Below are 16,059 nucleotides of genomic sequence, written 5' to 3' on the forward strand. Positions count from 1 at the left end.
TTCTTACCCATCGAGCTAGAGCTTTTGCATATGAGATTTCCCCATTATTTTGAGCTCTATCCTCATCCCCAAGCCTCAAAACTCCAATCCATTTGGGGGAAAACTATCCCATGGATCTAGGGTTCATTGGTTGACCTCCTCCATTGTTCCTCTCCTCTCCCATCCCTCCATAGCATTAGTTGCTTTTGGTGGGATTTGAGAGAGAGGGATTTGAGCCTTCTCGTGCTACACCCCGAAGAGATTTGTGAGAGTTCTTGAGAGAGATTTCATCCAAGCATACAACCACTCCTCCTCTCTCTTTTTGACCAAAGCAATTTGTGATTTGAGCAAGTCTTGAGCATTTCCCCCTTGATCTTGTTACTCTTGGAGGTTGGAGACTCCTAGGTGGTAGGAGTGCTCCGGTGAGGAATCAACTTGTGATTTGTCCCCCGGAAAGTTTGTGAAGGTTTGGAGGCCGCCTCAAGGTCTACCACTAGTGGTTGGGAATCGCCTTCGTGGTGATATCTCAAGGAGAATAGGGTGAGCCTTCGTGGCATTGGTGTACCTTCGTGGTAACATCCACCTCTCTAACGGCGACTAGCTTCCCTCCAAGGAAGTGAACATCGGGATACATCCTCGTCTCCGTGACTTTTGTTATCCCTAACCCTAACTCCTTACTTGTGGTTTACTTTGGTCATTTGACCGTGCATTCACTATATCTTGTTGTCCTCATTATATTGTGGTGGTTCATTATATTGTGTTGGTCATTTCCTTGTAGAGATTATTTAGGCCTACACTTCATATTCCACAATTCATACTTGCTACTATTGATATACTTTGTGATTAGTGTGAATTGCTAACTTGTGTCATACACTTCCATATATTGCGATGTTGCTCAAGTAAGTTTGTGTAACTTACTTGAGTTTGCTTGTATCATTCAATCCCATATATTGTGATACAATTTGTGTAAGCTTGTATTGCTTACTTGTGGTTGTGTGTAATATTCATTTCCATATCTCGTGATATACATTGAGTAAGTTTGTGTGACTTACTTGTACTTACTCATATCCTCGTTGTTCCCATCTTGTTTATGCTAAGTTGTTGGTGCACTTAGTGAGCCTAGTATATTTAGGATTTGTGATTGAAAAGTATCCGCTTAGTTTATTTCCGCATTAGGATATAGCGAAATCCGTAAAAGATTTTAAAACGCCTATTCACCCCCCCCCCCCCCTCTAGGCGACATCGTGGTCCTTTCACCTGGGTGATCATAGGGCGACTTATTATGTTTTGTACTATGTTTCCCAACAGGGATGACACCCAGTCGACAGATCGGGAGTGGTTGGACTTAGATGCATTGCCCGACATGATGGAGACGGCCAGAGATCGCTGAAAGAGAACTTAGGGGCGGAGTGGAGTGGCTAGGGTTTGGTTCGAGGAGCGGATGAGATGGATATATGTGGGGTCGGGATGGGTCAACGTGGACCCACTATCGGACTCGCCACCTATGCCGACGGCCCTGGGCCGTCAGCATAGGCCATTTCCCGTCGGCATACATCTATGCCTATGGCTGCCGTCGGCATAGCCCTGTCGGCATAGATCACGTCAGCGTAGTCTTGTCACACCGCCGTCATAGTCTAGCCGTCGGCATAGGTGCCTATGCCGACGGCTTTCCTCTGGCCGTCGTCATAGTTTAGCCGTTGGCAGTGATTTTCACCTAACGGCAATGGAAGGCGCTGACGAATCACGGGCCGCCGCGTAGCAGAGGTATGCCGACGGCTTTGCCGTCAGCATACCTCTGCCACGTGGCCGCCTCTGATGAGTCCTGGCAGCAGGGATATGCCTACGGCAAAGCCGTCATCATAGATTTTCACCTATGCCGACGACTTTGCCGTATGCATATCTCTGCCACGTGGCAGGCCCTAGGAAGCCCTGCGCATATCTATGCCGACGGCTTTGCTGTAGGCATAGATCTGTGCTGTTTTTTTATTTTTCCTGTTTTCTCTATTTCAATTCATTTTGACAGCATTTCAAACCAGAAAAATAGAATTATACAGAAATATGACAGTTCATCATCTAAACATACTCAAGTTCATCATCATCATTTAAACATACTCAAGTTCATCATCTAAACATCATCATTGGTGAAAGTTCATGAACATAAGTAGTGCAAGCAATGGAACATCATCATCGTCATTTAAAGAAACTAACAAGTAGGAACATGAAAGGTATGCCACGACGGCCACATGCACGGGTATCATCATCGATATCAAGCAAGACCATCACCGCCAAAACCACCACCGCCAAGACCACCTCTGCCAAAACTACCACCGCCAAGACCACCTCCGCCAAGACCATCTCTGCCAAAACTGCCACCGCCAAGACCAGGATCACTCTGCCAGATCGGAGTGACTCACTACTGGAATTCACTTCTTTACCGTCCGCCATGGCGGACGGCAAAGGCACGGATCATGGACGGCAAACTCCTTTATCGTCCGCCAGCAGACGGCAAACCGTCTGTCTGAACACGTACCAGCAAAGGCCTTCTTTGCCGTTCGCTACCTAGAAACAGATGGCAAAGGATTGTGCCGTCCGCCGTTGGTGGCCAGCAGACGGCTTCGATTGTGGACGATAGTGAGGTGGGGTGAGAGACGTTAGGGGTTAACGGCGTGCTTTGTCGTCAGCCAGCAGAAGGCAAAGAGGCTAAGGTTTTTGTCGTCCGCTAGCAGACGGCAAAGTTCTCAAACATGCCAGTCCCAGAAGTCACAGGTATCTGCCATGTGGCATGTTTTCCGTCTGCTAGCGGACGGCAAAGAGCCTGTACAGCCCTGTTATTAATTATATTCACTAGTCATCAACGCATGCAGCTGCACGGGCTAGCTGATTTAGACTACATAAAACATAGTAAAGTTTTTCTATATAAGTGTTGTATGTGCGAAAAGCATTATAATTTTAATTACCGAAAACTTGGTCATTTATTTGAGATATCTTATATTTACTAATTGGAGGCACCATTGGAGTTACCACGTTAATCCTAGAAAACCATCTAAAAACATCCTTAGGATCTCAATTCAATGATTAGGATCAAATAACAGATAAAAAAGTCTTTACTAAAAAAATGAGTCTTTACTAAAAAAATAGATCAAAGGACCTTCCCACGTTAAGAGATCAAAGAGTTACGGGCCCTTCCTCTTACCACACGCACAACTCCTCCGATTTCCACCTTGCCATGTGAAAAAAGGACTCCTCGGCCCAAAAAAGAAAAAAAGGACTCCTTCGATTTCTACCTTGCCGGGTGAAAAAAGGACTCCTCAGCCCCCCCAAAAAAAGAAAAAAGGAACTCCTCCGATTGTCTCCTACCATCAGTACGTCACACATGATCTATGAAGAAATAATCCTAATGACGTCCCCGCTCCATGGGAACCTAATCTTCATGCATGAACATATATCACTCCTACCATCAGTACATCATGATCATCTAGGGAAAGGTACGATCCGATCTATTATCTCCTGCTATCCCTAATTCTCTTGGTCTCTCCATGATAATGATGCCTCTCTAACCCATCTCCATCCTGATATTGCAGAGATACGAGATATATAGCTGAAGCATGAGATGTTGTACATGCATTGAAAGCACATGGTAATGGAGGATGTGTAGTAGGAAAGAGCCACTGGGATTAATCTAGCAAGTAGTGTATTAATTTATTTCTTGATTGACTAATTTGCATCAGGATATTCTAATTAGGTTAGGAGCCAATGGGCGGACGCTCTCTCCAGCTAAATCAGCCTCTAAAGTCACTTCCTCCGGAAAAAATTCTGTGGCATGCATGCCTACAAAGAGGGATATTTTGTGGCCGTGCTTCATCCTTATTAATTAGTATCACGTCAGATCCTGTACTTTTTTTACTTCCCAACTCCCATACTATTATCCCGATGGTACTTGCTAATACATATACGGAATTGATGGGTACGTACAATTAAAAGATGCATAATTAGATACCAGAGATGAATACAATGAATTGATGTCTGCATACATATATAGATGATAGGATTCTCTAAATATGCTTAGATGCAGAAGTCATCTATAACATTCTTAATAGGAAAGTTAATATGTTTTTATAGAGGGTGATTATTACTGTATTAGAAAACGGAATTGAGCATTGCATAGTCTTATTTATTTGGAACATGCACACACAAGCATGAATTGTTCTTAACATAATTAGTTCTTTGCAAAATCAATAATTTGTCCATATATTTTCCCATACGAAGTTCTGTCTATTGTTACTTAATAATCCATATTTGGTGTAGATTGCAAGTGAAGCACGAGGCCGCGATTGACTCGCATTTCAGTAGATATAATGATTAACTTTCTTTTGGGTTTCAATATTTCAATTAAATGTTCTTCATTCATGTTAGTAGGAAAGTGATCAATCATGTCACCACTTAATATATATGGAGCGGAAGATATCAAGACAGACATATCATATATATATTGTGGCAAAATAGTCCCATATAGAGGTGTAAGTCTCACCATGGCATGAACAATTCTCAGAAATATAGTTTGCACTCATCGGAAAAATGGCAAAAAAATAAGCTCCCATGTAAATGACTCAATACTTTATGAAGTTGTCATGTTGGTAGTCCAGTTTGTTTATCTAATAATAAAAAAAGAGTAGTCACAGAGGTTTGTTAAAGATTATACGTTCTGTAAGAACCTGGATAGACTGTGTAAATTGATCGCAGATATTATGCTAATTCTTTGGTCAGAAGGGCGAACTGTTTCCAACTTGAGGAGATGTGTGTCAAGGAAGGTTGCCGGAGGTTCCATATGACTAATGCAAGTTTCTCTTTCAATTTCTCTGAATTCTTTGACTGTACATATGGATACAGATTATCCTATGAAAATTGAAAGTACAGATTGAAGTATGAAATAAGCAACAAGTGAATGATTTTTATTTGCATGTTAAACGGAATATATATTGCCAAATATTGTTACACCTTTGAACTTCTACCATAGTTAGGCATCGTAGTGTGATCTTCATGATTTTTTGCTTGAAGATGTACTGAATTGTTAGTCAAGTAGAGATAGAAGTCATTTTTTGTGTCTATTAAGTCGTGTAAAAATCTCATAACTTTCTTAGTGCCAAATATATGGAGAAACCCTCCCTCTAAGTAAAGAGATGAAGGTTGGGATTGTGGTTTGCTACTGTCAGCACTCCGCAATGCATCGTATCTTATGTCAAAGGATTACGTTGACATTAGATTATATTTGCAAACAACAACACCTTTCATCAGATACACTTTGATGCTATTTCTAACATGATTTTTTTCAAATTTAAAACTAAAATTATGTAAGTTTGGTCAAACTACACAGTTATATTAATTTAATAGCCAAAGTTGCATAAATAGTGACAAACACTATTGTCAACAGGTTTGGTAGAAATAACTAGCCCGTGCTGGTGCACGGGTTGATGACTAGTATTATTAATCAAAATATATAAGTTTCCGTAACTTTTCTCCGCGTGATGTTTATAAACTACTAATATTTTCATAATATTTTTGAATGATTGGAATGTTAAAAAAATCCATGTTGATATTTGATTTTGTGGGACTGAATCCGAAAGGTTTATGTTTTAAGGATATAGTTAGCTCACATTTATAAGTATTTCTCTATTTAGTCAAATCTATAATACTTTGCTTTGTGCTATGGTCTAACCACAACAAATCTAGTACAAATTCACCCATGGAGGATTTATGTGGACATGACGATGGAATCCTACAAATTCTATGCCCGTATTTTCAGTATCAAGGTAATCCAAGAGGTCCTAATGGATCTTTTATCTAAATTGTTCCTATATGCAAAGAAAGGAAACTACCTTTATCAATTCTTGGTATTTCAATAAATTAAACACTGAAACAAAATCATACTGACAGCGAAAAAACATTTATACCGCCAGGGTATCAAGCAAAGAAGTGCAACTAATTAAGCGATGAATGTTTAGCAACTATTGCTTATTATAAATTACGTACAACACTTCATCAGCTTTTCCAGGCAAATATGGTCAAGCCACCATAAATACTTTTACTGAAAATTCAGGGTAAAAGGTACTGGTTCTATACCTATACATTAATTATATATGGTTTCCAATATCAAATTCTAGTCCGAGCTTATCGATCTCGTGTCAGCTCCTCTAGTAGAAGAAAAAAATTAAGTTCAATAACAATGACCTCTAAAATCTTGGGGTACATACGAATTAGATTCTTTATCAAGTATTTTTCTAGTTTGCATAATTATCACGAACCTACAGCAACAGACTGAACCTACATGAGCAACAGTACAAACCACACAGCTACTGAAAACTGTCCTCTACGTTGTCCTCTACGGCTCACCCGCAAACAAATCTAGTTACTCTGAGTGCAGATGTGTCCTCTACGGCTCACCCGCAAACAAATTCGCCGGCGATTGCTTCATTACGGTTCTATGTGCTCCATATAATCTGCTTATGAACTTCAAGGAGTCCGAGGCTGGTGCAGAAAATCTCCTCCGAATCCACCCTGCAACCCGGAGTTGAAAACAATGGTTTCATCAACGCTAGCCAATACCTACTGGATAATCTCAAATCGAATCAGTAAGGAAACCTCTGGGCCGGGATAATGGATAGAAGGAGGAATACATGTGATACATCTCCCTTAGGAGGAAACAAAAACAACGCATGTGTGCTTTCTGTGATGGCTTAGATACTTTAGAGATTATCTTGAAATTTGGATCTCTGACCTGGCTTTGTTGTATATATTCTGCTTTGCTACTCCAGATAGAATCCATATTAGTTACTCCCTCCGTCCCATAATGTTAAACGTTTTTTGACACTACACTAGTGTCAAAAAACGTCTTACATTATGGGACAGAGGGAGTAGTTAATTTTGCTTCAAAGCAGATAGAATTCATAGTAGTTAGTTAATTTTGCCTGAAAACTCCTGAGTGATGGACATGCTGGTCCAATGGCAACACCAGCCAACCATGTACAACTTTTTGAAGTCAAAGCAAAATGATGGTTGTGTACGGATGATGTTTTACATTGGAACTAGATGATGTGCGTGCCCTCTACTAATTAAAGTAACTTCTATTGTGCTCCATGATTAGACAATTGCCTTATTGGCACTTAAAAATATCATTGGACAAATTACTGATCTGGATGAGCTGCTCCTCTTGTTTTACTCTGTTCTAATATCGTAGCTGTGAAAATCTCTCTACCAGTCTGTTCTCGTTAAAGAAGAAGCACTGTTAAATGAATCAGGGCATAAACACTTGATACATTGTGTTTCCAGGTATCCGAACTTACTGCAGATCATGTGAGCTGCTTTATATGTTTATATTCACCTGAACCCTAGAGCAAAAGTTGGGAGTTCAGTACAGATCGATTCTGAGCCGACATGTTTTTAGATAGGCCTGAAGCTTATGAGAAAGTTAGTTGATCAGCAGCATGGTAAGTCGTTGGAGAGTCCAGTGAGGAAGCAGAGTGTTTTGTGCTAGCATGCTTGCACTCCTGGAAGGAGTGTTGACAGCTTATGCATATACATACAGGGGAGGGAGGAATTTCCTGGACATCAGCAATAGAGAGGCATGTACAAATTTGGCCCATGAAAAAAACATTGACATGCTCCACATTTAACGGAAGAGTAGAGAGAGGGAACTGTGTGTTTGGTTATAGTAGTAGTAGTGTGGAGTTTCTGAAGCAAAGATTTTATCATGCGCCTAAGATTCAGTCTGCTTAGCCATAGACAGTGGCATTTATTGCCAGAGAGATGACAGAGTAAGCATTTGTGTTTCTGTTACTTGTAAAGTTGTGATCATCCTGGGAGTTTGCAAGATATATTCAACACCTGTGGTCGTTCTGGGAGCTTTTTTTGCTTGCAAATACGATTTCCATATGTGGTAGAGGAGGTACAAGATATATTCAACATTTTTCTGACAGCAATTCCTGTTTTCTGGAGGGGGAAAAAACACGGCCTAGTGATTGATTCCTGTTTTATGAAAAACTACTATGTCAATTTCCTCGTTACCGGTTTTGTTCTCTTTTGTTGTTCCCGTGTTCCGGCATCCCTGTGATCAAATTACACTTTGTACTGGATGATGGATACCATAACACCAAGAGGGCCCCAAGAATATCTCTCCACTGTCGGAGGAGCAAATCTCAATCTTGAGCTATCTAGACCCTTATCATACTTTTCCATGAACCCATAAGCCATCATAATAGCCACCATGTTAATAGCCACCATGTTATAGATGACGTTTAACAAAACTCAAAGTTCAAGAAGCAAGTATGAAGGAGCTTGATACTCTCATGGTCTAAGAAATTATGCAAACCTTTAATTTTACCTGTGTTATAAACCGTTAACTTGTGAAAAAAAGAACTCATAGCATAACAACAATTGGGTCGGTTCAACACAAGTGTTCTTCTAACATTGTGTTCTTAAAGTTGTCACCATGCTCATACCCATGATTAGGAAAACAAAACCACCATGCAACACTTGAGCTAGTCTTAGAGACTAGACTGAGAATCTATTTTACCGTTTATTATTACACACGTGCATATGAGTTTTCATCTGAGCCTCATGGTTATTGCAGACTCGAGAACCATAGCTGATATAGCACAAAATATAAACATAATTATGAGCATAGAAATAAATAATAACATTTATTATTATCTATATGGCATATTTTCTACACGCGGATCCTCGCGGTGAGCTTATCTTTTCGAGCTGGATGTCAGACAGGCTCGAAGACTATGTCGACGTACCTATCCAAACCCTAGAGTCGGTCCCTACGCTGGATAACGACGAAGTCCTTGCCTTAGTTACAACTTCAAGCCAGGATCCGAGCACTCCCCTTGATGACCAGAAGTCCAGCTTGGCTATCGACAGAGAACTCGGGTCGATGTCAGATCGGACCCCGGGGAAGTTTCCATTGGCCCCGCCGCTCGATCAGACCATGGACGACTGCGAGAAATCCTTTTGAACGAGATGTTAGATCGAATTCAGAAGCTCGCGATCTCGGACGATCAAACCTCGGTTTACGATCAGACCTTGGAGCAGTCAGGGGAGGTTGGAATTTTTTACTCATCCACCTTGTTGTCAATGTCGAGGACTTAACCGACGTGCTCGCAAGCGCCTTTAAGGAGGCAAGCAACATGGACAACGAGGTCGAAGAGTCTTTTGACACCAAACCACAGTCGCCAAAGCTACAGAGCGGTGGACCGCAACATCCATGTACGTTGTCTACATGATAAACACCCCCAAGAACGACACAGTCATGGCGGCAGCGGTCCTCATAACGACGACGACAACAACAAGGCAGGCCACAACATCAATGATGGGAATGATTACAACCCTGAGGACGACGCAGATAGAAGCCTTGGCCCTGCATGACGATGAGAATGCCCTAGATGAGTCCCTAGGCAATGCCAACTATGATGCACCAGGTCTAAGACTGGTCAGCACCGCCAAGAGAATTAAAACTTCCTGGGTTCGTAACCTCTTTATCCCCCTGACTTCTATCACTCTTCCTATAATTATCAGTTTCAACAACACCGAAGGCTAAGCTAGCTTCTGATTTGTTTCCCAATACATTGTGTGGCTGATCACTTGTTTGGGTTAGCTGGAACTGTTTTATTTCTCTCTGGCTCCTTCTATCCACTTGATTCTGGTATAGATCCCCTCTAAGTTGGTCCCCTTTACACTGGAACATTGTGGTTCTTCGCCCTGGACACAAGATTGTGCCACTGGCCCTTGAGGTCCTCCACGTCCAAGAGAGAGGCACAACGGCAGTACCTCCCCTCCATCGTATCACTCACTACTCCTAGCGAGCCGTTCTCCGTCGCCGCGGGCCGTTGCATGACCGCCGCACGCTTGCGGGTGGTTTGAAGGCTGGTGTTGGAGATGCCCTAATGCTCAAACGTTAACTCAATAAAAAAAATTGTAAAGTTTGATAAAAAAAACAAATCTCCTCCAGTGAGCTAGATGTCTCCAACTTCTCTTCTTGGATATTGAGCTAAATAAACAGTTTTTTTATGTACTCCCTCCGTTCCTAAATATTTGTCTTTCTAGATATTTCAACAAGTGACTACATACGAAGTAAAATGAGTGAAAATTTACACTCTAAAATATGTCTATATACATCCGTATCTGATAGTCCATTTGAAATCTCTAGAAAGACTTATATTTAGGAACTGAGGGAGTAAATGATTTTAAGGTTACTCAAAATCTGTCGATCCAAACAAAATCTGTTGCATCTAAGGTAGTATAATATGAGGTGGCATGAGAGAGACTGATGGGTGGGAGCCCACGCCCACCTGGGTCTCTGGCTTAGGCGGCAGACAGAGAACCACGCCCTTCACTCCACCACCGGCCGGCCATCGCGATTTCCCCATTCCCTCGCCGCCGCCGCCGCCGCCGCCACCCAAGCTGCATCAATCTCCTTCTCCGACGGCGGCGCCGCCATGCTCCGGCTCCGGTGCTGCGGCCTCACCCAGCTCCTGTCGTTTCGCTCCGCCTCCACCATCTCCCAGCCCAGCCGCCGCATCTCCGCGGCCGCCGTCTCCCCGGCCCCTGGCTTCGTCGTGGAGGACTACCTCGTCGCCACCTGCGACCTCACCCGAGCCCAGGCCCTCAAGGCCTCCGCCAAGCTCTCCCACCTCAAATCCCCCACCAATCCCGACGCCGTGCTCGCCTTCCTCGCCGGCCTCGGCCTATCCGGCGCCGACATCGCCTCCATCGTCGCCAAGGACCCGCAGTTGCTCTGCGACAAAAGTGGAGAGAACCCTGGCCTTCTTAGATCGCGCGCCTCGTCTCGCTCTCCCACAACAAATTCCGGTGCAGATCCATCGTCTCCAATCTAGAATACTACCTGCACTTCTTCGGCTCCTTTGAGAACTTCCCCCGGCCTCTTAAGCGCGACCACGGCTCATGCCTTCTCTCGGCCGACCTCGAGAGGGTGGTCAAGCCCAATGTCTCGTTCCTGCGTGAGTGCGGGCTAGGTGATTGCGATATTGCCAAGTTGAGCATCTCTCAGCCATGGATGCTCGCAGCCAACCCAGAGCGCCTCCAGGCAATGGTGTCATGCGCAGAAGGCATAGGTGTGTCCCGTGGCTGTCGCATTCCTCAGTGTGGAGAAGATCACCGACAGAGTAGACTACTTGAAGAGCATGTTCAGGTGGTCGGATGCTGAGGTGGGCATTGATGTTTCTAGGGCTCCAAGGGTGCTTGTGATGTCCAAGGACTTTCTGCGCAGCAAGTCAGAGTTTCTCATCTCCGAGGTGGGATTGGAGCCGGCCTACATTGCTCAAAGGCCGGCAATTCTCACTCTTAGCCTAGATGGCCGTCTTAGGCCCCGACACTACATTATGAAGTTTCTCAAGGATAATGGATTACTGGAGAATGATCGGAGCTACTATGTCGCAGTCGTAGTGAGTGATAACGATTTCATGAAGAAGTACATATGCCCTTACCAGGAAGCTGTGCCGCACCTCGCTCAAGACTATGCTGCTGCTTGCAAAGGGGAAGTGCCGACTATTTTCAGATTCACATGAGCCAGGAATAGGCTATGATGTAACTGTGTGCTGGTTATCTGCCGTCGTATGTCTGTTAGATGCCGGGTTGGTTGTTGCTAAAGTGTGATGAAACGGATAATTTGATTCCTGAATACTGTGCAATGCCATCATCCAACAGAGAAGAAACCATGGATTGCTTATTAAATTTGTTGTCCTCGTTCATGTTTTTAAACACATGTATTGATTGCTGGCACATTCTTCATTGTATTAAAATTTCAGTTTTCAAGTTAGTTGCTGGTGTATTGAGAGATGCAATAAGCCAAGGTAAGGTCTCCTTCATTGTGGGTAATGCATTCCTAATGTTTTATTTTTATTTTTGGAAATCATAGTTGATAATTTGAGGATCACTATGACACCCTTCCCAAATTTAGGTAAATAGTCTTTTTGGAATGGTCAATTCGCCTGGCTTTGGCTTAATCTATTTTTCAGTTATGGTTTGATATAAAAGTCATTTTGGTTTGCTCATATGTAGATTCATAGAGATTCGTTTTTTTGCTTTAACTAACGAACTAAAGATAGATTTGTTCATTCAACTATAGTAAGTGTCTGCAAGTGAGTTTGCCTTTAGTTGGATCAGAGGTAATGATTTGAAGCCATCGGTCAGATTGGAAACACCTACTGGGCTGCAGGACGAAATGTACAGGGCTCACATCTGGTTATCTGCTAAAGAGAGATGCACACTTAACTAAACATCAAACTCTCACATGGAGGAGGCTTGGCATCATTTAAGTTTAAGTAAGTAAACTTAGGTGGATATGTTCCTTTTTATGTTGGTAATGTTATTGAGACAATGGAGACGCACTTACTGCCAGTGATGTTATTGTCATTGAGACAAAGAAGCACTGATTTTGTACTGTGTATATTGTGGATTTTCATGCTCTGCACCACAGCCATAAAAACCATGCGTTTATTGTGGATGGCAGCTCAAGTTTTTTAGTTCATTATTGTGTTTTGCTCCTGCGGGTTATTCAGCTAGTTGGCGTCTCTTTCTATAACCGAGCTACCTCTTCTTTAGTTTGGCTAAAACTGAGTGCTTAATTTATTATTTTGGTCAGTATGATTGTGAATATAGGCACCGAACTGTTGGTATCATGTACTTCCATACTCTAAATACATGGCCTGAATATCTGCAGAGGCCGCAGGTTCTTAGGTGGTGTTTGGTTCACTGGCTATCCCTCTAGTTTTCTTGTTTGTTTGAAATGCTGCACATAATCTGCTAGGCTATTCGAGCAGATTACTTCCAACAGGCCACAAAATCTATACTTGAATTAGTTTCTGCCATCTTGGGTGTTCATCTAGAGAAAGATATCATCGAAGTTCAGTTACGAATACTGTCCTTATGATTCCCGCGAGGGAAAATCAAGGATTTGAACTATGCTTGGTCTTAAAACATAAAGAACTCCAGTACATTCTTTAACCTCCAAAGTAATTGCCAAAGCATGCTAGAATTAGTTTAACTTCTAATTGTCAAGAAGATAGGTTGTAGTTTTCATTCTCTGTTTTTTTGATCCAAAGTAAGCATTTCAAGCTGGCTGTACATAAACCTTTCATACATCAACTTATCTGCAAATTAAGTGTTTGCTATGTAATTTTACCATGTTGTTAATGCTCTACTTGTTTTACTTGTCAACGCATGGTTATGGAAAGGCTCTGGGGTGGGGGTGGGGGTAAGAATTGCTTTTGTTGGAGACGGGCCTTAAAGGTGCGTCATTGTTCAAATGCCAACTGTTTGTTGTTTTCAGTAAGACACAAACCTGTTGAAATTTTTCCAATGATTATTCTTCCTAGCTTCCATTAAGTGTTTGTTGACAATGATAAAAGGATTTTTTTTTGGCAGTCCATGCAGTGAATCTATGTGATGCATCATATACTTGAGTGTTTATATGTTTCATCATGTTTGTCTGACCTATGACGATATTGAAGCCCAACTGGGCACTGATCTTGACTTGCTCTGCCAAGTGTAAACAGTAATATATACTGTTCCGCTTATAAGTATAAACACTGCTCCTCGCATTCCTCGACAGTCATGGGCTTGCGCATGAATCCTTAAACCCATGCACAAACACACAAAAACACAAACATGCATAAAAACACACAAGGAAAACAAAGGATCGTTAATATAGGAAGACTAAGATGAAGAGGTGGGTTTATGTTGTGGCTGTTGGCTCACTCTTTGAGCGGGCCATATATAGGTCGTGAACAAGGAGCCGAGATCTTTGTCACATCTTAGGGCCGGCATGTTCCGGACAACAAGGTACCTGCGACTGAATTAGGGTTCGGGGGGATAAATGATTGAACCAGCAGCTATGATTCAGAGGAGAGGCTAGGTTAGTATTGTTGGGAGAGTTGACACTCACTGCGACGTTGGTCAGCCAAGGTGCAACCATATCGCCATATCAACCATACTGATAGATGATGCTTTCGATGCGAAGACAACACATCAAAACTGGCCGGCCGTAGTAACGGCATCAGATGGCCACCAGTGTGTCACCTGAAAAAAAATGCGGAAGCAGACTTTCGCTCGTTAAATATTTTACTATTTTTTGTGGTTTTATATACTACTCAAGAAAAATATTTTGATAAGTGTATTTTGCTCGTTAAAGATTCTTTACTTTGGGAATTGCGTGAAAGTGTATTGGAGTAGGAGTTTCCATTTTTGTTGGCAGCATGAGATGACGACTGACGAGTGGGGCCACTTTGGGTTGGGTTGAACCAGGGACACCATCGCATCGCGCACTTCATTTTTCACTCACATCGCTCTTTCCCCTTACCCTCGCCGCCGCCGCCGCCGCCGCCGCCAATCTCCTCCTCCGCGGCGGCGCCGCCATGCTCTGGCTCCGGTGCTGCGGCCTCACCCAGCTCCTGTCGTTTCGCTCCGCCTCCACCATCTCCCAGCTCAGCCGCCTCATCTCCGCCGCCGCGCCCGCGCCCGCCGTCTCCCCGAACCCTAGCTTTGCCGTGGAGGACTACCTTGTCTCCACCTGCGGCCTCACCCGAGCGCAGGCCCTCAAGGCCTCCGCTAAGCTCTCCCACCTCAAGTCCCCCTTCCAAGCCCGACGCCGTCCTCGCCTTCCTCGCCGGCCTCGGCCTCTCCGCCGCCGATGTCGCCGCCCTCGTCGCCAGGGACCCGCTGTTCCTCTGTGCCAAAGTGGAGAAAACCCTGGCACCCAATGTCGCGGAGCTCACCGGCCTCGGTCTCTCACTTTCTCAGATCGCGCGCCTCGTCTCGCTCCCCAGTGTCACTTTCCGCTACAGATCCATCGTCTCCACGCTGGAGTACTTCTTGTCCCTCTTCAGGTCCTCCGAGAACCTCCTTCGAGCCCTACCTCGAGCGGGTGGCTCCATTCTCGGGTCCAACCTCGAGCGGGTGGTCAAGCCCAATGTCGCCTTCCTGCGCGAGTGCGGGCTAGGTGCTTGTGATATTGCCAGGCTCTGCATTCCCACGCCATCGCTGCTCAGCATCAGCACAGAACGCATCCGGACAGCAGTGGCGTGCGTCGAAGGTCTTGGTGTACCCCGTGGATCTCGGATGTTCAAGCATGCGCTACAAGTTGTTGCATTCCTCAGCGAGGAGAAAATCACCACCAAAGTGGAGCACTTGAAGAAAACATTCAAGTGGTCGGATGCCGAGGTGGGCATTGCTGTTTCTAAGGCTCCAAAGCTGCTGACGATGTCCATCGAATCGCTGCAGCGCAGGTCCGAGTTCCTCATCTCCGAGGTGGGGTTGGAAATGACATACATTGTTTATCGTCCAGCAATGCTCATGTACAGCTTGGAGGGCAGGCTCAGACCCCGATACTACGTTGTAAAGTTTCTCAAGGAAAATGGATTGCTAAGTCGCAATCGGGATTATTATTCTGCAGTCAAGATAACTGAGAAGGAATTTGTGGAGAAGTTCATATGCCCTCACAAGGATGCTGCACTGCACCTCGCTGATGACTATGGAGCAGCTTGCAGAGGAGAGGTTCCAGCTAGATTCAGTTTCACATGAACCAATACTAATAAGAAAATTGGTATGTTCATTATGTCATTCAGTAGAGAAGAAAGCATTGCACTGCTATGAACTCGTCCTTCCTCGTGTTGCCATATTGCACACATCTTGGAACTAGGAGAGTATGAGATCAGGGCATTCTGCCAATTTCTTTGAAGTATCAATGAGTAGTATTTCTGCACACTCTGTATCTTTGTGTTCTAAAATGGCCATTGCAGTTTTCAATGCAATCCTCCATCTGCCTTTCATGAAAGAATGTTCTTATTTTGGCCATGAAGATGACATGAAGTCTCGAAATTCCTTGGAGTAGTGTTTCTGTTTCTGACTAGTAGTCTGTATCAGCTTTCGTTTATTTATCTCTTGTAGTTTTGGATGGCCTTCTAAGTGATACTTTTCTACGGGAATCTGATCTCGAAACTGAATAGTTGAGTAGTAGGCTAGTTGCATTTTTGTTGGAAGCCTACTTGTATATCACTATGTAAACAG

At 43.7% G+C, this 16,059-nt stretch overlaps 2 pseudogenes; both read left to right on the forward strand.

Moving 5' to 3' along the window:
- The first annotated feature begins 10,301 nt into the window (after nt 1–10,301).
- On the forward strand, nt 10,302–11,692 carry LOC123040622 (uncharacterized; annotated as a pseudogene).
- A 2,608-nt stretch (nt 11,693–14,300) lies between these two features.
- On the forward strand, nt 14,301–15,829 carry LOC123043679 (transcription termination factor MTERF15, mitochondrial-like; annotated as a pseudogene).
- The last annotated feature ends 230 nt before the right edge of the window (nt 15,830–16,059 follow it).

Source organism: Triticum aestivum, chromosome 2B (assembly GCF_018294505.1).
Source record: "Triticum aestivum cultivar Chinese Spring chromosome 2B, IWGSC CS RefSeq v2.1, whole genome shotgun sequence".
Lineage (NCBI taxonomy): Eukaryota > Viridiplantae > Streptophyta > Magnoliopsida > Poales > Poaceae > Triticum > Triticum aestivum.